Raw genomic sequence first — 6284 nt, 5'->3', positions numbered from 1 at the left:
CAGAGTAGTAACTGTAAGTTTTCGACTGTGACTTTGGCTGAGACACTCCCACAATTATTGCTAATCAGGTTTATCACAAGGAGCCACTTGAAAGCAAGGAGCAACTTTTCTTGCGGAGAAAAGTTGGGAGGATTGAACTATGGAGAAATATAGAATAATTATTGTTAGTAGCTGTTTGTGGTGTTGGAATTTGTGAACCTGTGATTGCAATAATATTGGAGGCTTTAAGGGAGTGACAAGCTAAGTTATAAGCGAATGAATTTGAGAATTCATTAGGGTAAAAGGTCTAGCATTTCCCGGCTCTCCCATCATGAATGTCATAGTTCAGGCACTTCGATGATGAAAACTCCTTTTCTTCATAGAAACACTCCACTCACGTGGGCCACTTTTTAACAAATTAATAGAAACAATATAAAAATCTTTTAGTACCCTTAAATACCCTATAAAGGGTTAAAAAGTAGCCAATGTGAGCTAAGTGTTTTTATGAAATGGCTAATCAACCCTATCACATAGAAAAGTGGAAATATCTTTTATTGAAAATTGCTAAGGTTAAAGAAGATATATCATTCAATGGACTATTTTAAAGTTTTTGAAAGATAAAGGGTAATACTACAAACAACTACTAAAGGGTAATACTACTAAGGGTGTACTAAGGGTCTTACTACAAGATTTTTATTTATTGTTTTTATTAATTTCCCTTCATTCAGTTTATGGTATTAAACTCCAGCACTCTTCGGTTGGGAAGTATGAAATTTATGAAGAAATTCCATATCTTGTTGAAGAATTTAAACGATTGCTTTGTTTGTTAAATTTTCACTGTTTCATTTATCCCAATGAGAATGATATAACATTCAAAGAATGACGGTATACTGTAATTGACTGAATTTGTATTGTCAAATCATAATAAGAATCAAAAGGATAGCAATACCAAGGGGAGTTCGATCTCAATAGGCGTCAAATCTGCAAAACCGTAGAAACCAATCCGAAAAAACAAAACAATTTCAACTAATCAAACACTGCCATTATTCATTTATTCATAGACAATAGATACAATGCAGGTAAAAACAACAGGCATTCGCCCAAAACTGATTTAAACCTTGTTTTGGAATACACAGTCTAGAGTTTATGTAAATTATAACTTAATTCACACACTATTTTGAGAGGAAAAAGTGAATTAATCCACATTATAACTTGGACCTCACTATATTACAATGCCAGACTTTCTTCCAAGATGGCAGATTTTGTCAGGATACTAGCCGACCCTCCATTCGGTGGTTCAGCGCCGCAGATATGTGATCAGGTTTTTTACTAAACGTAAAAAACACGATGGAATTTATCAGTAACGTTGAACGCAACCATTATAATATTTACATTTTGTATTGTAGTATTATAAAAGCCATAATTATTTACTGTAATGTGAAATACATGTTAAAAAATTAATTTTTATGGATTTGATATTCTTCTGGTTGTGGCCACTGTATCGTAAATAAACTGTGAAGGCGTTCTCATTGGAGAATAGCAACTCAATTTTTTTATATTGCATCAGATTTATTTCAGTACCCGATTCTTTATATTAAGATAAATGATGTTACGTTGGATTATATTATGTGATGAGTAGTGAATTTATATTGTCAAAATTCAATTTTATCATTTAAGGATTTGTGAAGGATTGTAAAGGATGTCAAGAGCCTGCACCAGTAATCAACATTATCAAGAGTGATATCCCACATTTCAGAGAACAACGGATCATTAGAAAGATAAAGATGTTTTGAGAAAGCATCGTTCTACAGGATAATTTCCGTGGAATGAAGCTGACAATTCCATTCTAGATTGTATGTAAAAGGTATGGTTATAGGTGCGTACAGATATACGCGCCGCGAACATGAGCAATTCACTTTTAATCAGCTGATGCCAAGCTTTCTATATCTGTATCTTACCGTTTCTGTAAAAATACAGATATAGTCAGCTGATTAAAAGTGAATTGCTCATTATCGCGGCGCGTATATCTGTACGTACCTTATGATGTACAAATCGCTATTATTTGTGTATATCTGCTGAAGATCTATCACAAATTGAGTTTCAAATAATCGATTCAACCTCGAAAGACTGTTTCGAGAAACAAAGAACCTGCACAAGTCATCAACCTCTTCAAGAGTGATATCCCACATTTTTTCAGAGATTAACGGATCATTAGAAATATATTTTCATATACTTTCTCCACAAAGAGAAGTGTACACAAAAATAATATCATTTGGAAAACGTCCTTCTCTTATTAAGTGAAACGTTTTCTTCTTAAGAGAGAATAATCTCCTTTATAAAGACGTTCTGAGAAAGCATCATTCTACAGGATAATAATTTCTTGGAATGAAGCTGAATTTGAAAGATGACGACATAACAAAAGTCACTACTAAAAAAATGCTACCTCAGATTAGTATAGAAGCAGGAATAGTTCAATCTGAGAGTAAGGTCTCTCTCTCTCTCTTTTGAGTTTCGCTCTTATATCCCTTCAATTAAGAATACTGTAACAGATCCAAATGTACTCATCAAATAGAAAAACGAGGATTTCATGGAGTAATTGTCTCGTAAACTTGAATCTTTGTACATCCTGATTCCTTGAAATGCAAGCCACCTGTTACAGTCATATTATTTTCATCATTACTGCAAATTGAGGAATATTATAAAGAGTTTTCCCTGTTCTTTCATACACCGAGCTTTCACAAGCATTGTGAGCCACAAATGCTCTTGACAGTTTAAATCTCGGATTTTCCATTCAAATTTGTAACGATAATGCTGGATGCGATTAGCATGCTTGAGCTTGAGCTGAAAGAAATAGCCCAACAAGGAAAATAGCAGGGAATGTTCGATGTCCAGTTTATTCAAGGGTATATTGCATTTTATCCTGTTTAACACGATCTTTTTTGAACTTTCTATGTAAGTCTCTTCAAATCAGTTTCACATTATATGTGAAATTCCCCTATTTTCCTTTCATGCATGAAATATTAGAATATTTCTCATTTATTCTCCTTAACAAGGAAAATAGGGAATGTTTGATGTCCAGTTTATATAGGGGTATATTACATTTTATCCTGCTAATCACGATACTTTTTGAACTTTCTATGTAGGCTAAGTTTCTCCAACTGAGTTTCAAATTATATGTGAACTTCCCCTACTTTCCTTTTATGCATGATTTCTGATCATTTGACTAATATGATGGATAAATAATGTATAATTTCCATGAAAAATGCATTAATATAATGAATAAATATTATTTTCCTACAGTTGCCTTGAAAAGTGACGATTCCTGCACTGATTACAGAACGCAAAGAATCACTTTGCGTAATCTTAATACTTTGCGTATTATCTTGCAGCCATCCCAATCAACTGTTGACATTGTTGGCGTGTATTTTGAATGCGAATTTGTTCTATCTATATTTTTTCTGATTTTCAAATAAATAAAATTGAGAACTCATTGAATTATACATTTTGAATATTATTATTCATTATTTCAAATAGTATTTTTTCATTCATAAACTGATTGGTTGAAAAATTATTAAGAAATTAAGATTTATTCAAAATTTTTCAAATTAATTGGATTAATATAATTTTTAATTTGAATAAATTATCGATTATAATTTTCAATTGGATTATTAAGTTAAAAATAAATTAAAGTTGTTATTAATAACAACATTATACAGACAAACATTTGATGGATTTCAGCCATCATTTTACCCATAATAAACCACTTTTCATATTCAATGGTAACTGTAGGAAAAATTTAATGTGAAATACGTGAGCAAAGTTCCTCTGCTGCACTCAAGAAACCATTCCGCCCTCGCCTACGGCTCGTGCGTAAACGTTTCTTTCGGTGCAGCAAACTGTCACTTTGCGCACTAGTTGCACAAATAACTATTTCCATGCTTTAAAAAGTATATATATATTTAGTCGCGAACGTTCTTGAAAAGGTTATCTTGTTCTTTCCATTTGAATTTGTAATGATTGTGCTTAAGGATTGCACAGAGGATTTACTCAAGGATTTATTTCTTCTTCATAGGTACTTCTTCATTCTACTTATTGAATGAAGATTCTCTATTACAGCTATTGTCTTGGTGAACGTGATATTTTCGAGCTCAAAATTCATGTTTTTTTTTATAGAATTATTTTGTGAATTTGAAGTTTCTCTTATGTTTTTACGGAAGTCTTATCATCAATCTATCTAAATTCAAAATTGTTTTTTTATTCTAATTTGTATAGTCTATTAAGATTGATGATTTAGTGTATAAATTGAAATGGACATAATATTTGGACAATTTAGACAAAATTTGGAAATTGAGGAAGTTTTGGGCAATAGCCTGTTTTTTTCTTTTCCGACTACTGTATATGTTTACTCTATTCAATAAATGAAAGAAATAAATTTCTGGGTGATTATTCCATTCACTCAATCCACGGATATCACAATTTTACTTTCATTGAATTATTTCCTCTCTGATTCCAATTATAATTCAGTAATCCTGAATAGAATATTATTTTAGAAAAAAAATAAAGAAAAAAAACTCAGAAAAACTGAAATCCTTAAGCCCGAATCCAACAATGCTGACATCATTCTATATAATGATAAAATGTTTAAAAATATTGTGCTAATGAATAGAGATTCTTTACCAGAATTTAAAAAGAAATGTATCCTAAAATTGAGATATTGTAATTTGATTTCTGTTACCAAGCTTGAACTGTTTTTCGTTAACCATGTATTTTAATGTAAGCCGTTTCGGGTGTATCCCGAGGCTTAATTTTGTATAATACATTGTATTGTAAATATTCTCGATGAATAAATAAATATGAATCATTAGAATATCACTCCTTTATTTGGATGAACTCCACATAGAGTTGTGATAGATTTCCATAGATTTCTATGGATAGATTTCAACAAGATTGTTGAAGACAAGTCTTTACCACCAATTTTTTAGATCACCCTCCAACTCCCGCCAAAGTATACTGAACTATTTCTGTGACCTGCCAATAAATAACTCTTCGATTTCGAAACAAATTTATTTATTCATTTATTTACATTGTATTGTAAATATTCTTTGTGAATAAATAAATATAAATCATTAGCATATCACTCCTTCATTTGGAACAACTCATCATAGAGTTGTGATAGATTTCCATAGATATCTATGGATAGATTTCCATAGATTTCATTAAGATTGTTGAAGACAAGTCTTTACCACCGATTTTTTGGTTCACCCTCCAACTCCCGCCAAAGTATACTAAACTATTTCTGTGCCGGTTTCAGTGACAGGATATTTATAATACAACCTGCCAATAAATTACTCTTCGATTTCAATTCAAGCCCTGAATCACTCTGGAGACCAGACCTGAACTTCCAGCTAACCTGTCCAACATTATCAACTGGGAGTGCTACACTCTGTAAGTCGTGGGACACTTTTTCCCGAAGGGACACTTCGATTGCAACTGGGCTGCTAGTTGAGAGTGGAGTTGAGAGACAGAGAGACAAAGAGACAGAGGGAGTGAGGTAATGAGAAAGAGATGGTGCGAGAAAGAGTCAGTGAGTATGAGTGGATTGGGTGAGAGGGAAGAGGGATCAATAGCCGAATAAGCGTTATAAATCACTTAGTTCTTTGTCGAACATGAAGAAGAAGAAGAAGAAGAAGAAGAAGAAGAAGAAGAAGAAGAAGAAGAAGAAGAAGAAAAGAAGAAGAAGAGGAGGAAGAAGAGGAGGAGGAAGAGGGAAAAGAAGAGGAAGAGGAAGAAGAAGAAGGAGAAGAAGCAAAACATGAAGCACATGACAGATGAAGTGTAGTGGCAACTGCCTATACAGAGAAATCTTCGGGGATGTTGGGAGTTGCGGTGAAGAAGAAGGTGTGGAATTTAGAGGAAAGAGATGAAAAGTATAAAGAAATGAGTTTGCGTCATAGCAAGGGTAAAAATGAATGAAATAGATATAATAGAATATTTTAATTCCAACTCGATTATTACCAACATGTTTGGACCATTAGTGGTCAAATAACAAATAAAGTTATCATGATTTACAAAAAATCTGGTGTGGTACACGCACACAATATTCCCTTGCCCATTGATCTGTTAGCCTCATTCTCAAACGAGAACTATTTAGGCGAATAACATAATGGTGATTGGCGGCTTAATATTTGAAACTATGGTCTATAAAACTATATATTGTTTTCAGAGTAAATTTTCCTTTGTGTAAATTGTGAAATTAAATTCATGATTTCTTAAAAGTCGTCAAAACAGCTGATCCACAAATAGAA

Source organism: Nilaparvata lugens, chromosome 11 (genome assembly GCF_014356525.2).
Source record: "Nilaparvata lugens isolate BPH chromosome 11, ASM1435652v1, whole genome shotgun sequence".
Taxonomy (NCBI): Eukaryota; Metazoa; Arthropoda; class Insecta; order Hemiptera; family Delphacidae; genus Nilaparvata; species Nilaparvata lugens.
Note: the sequence above shows the minus strand (reverse complement) of the source record.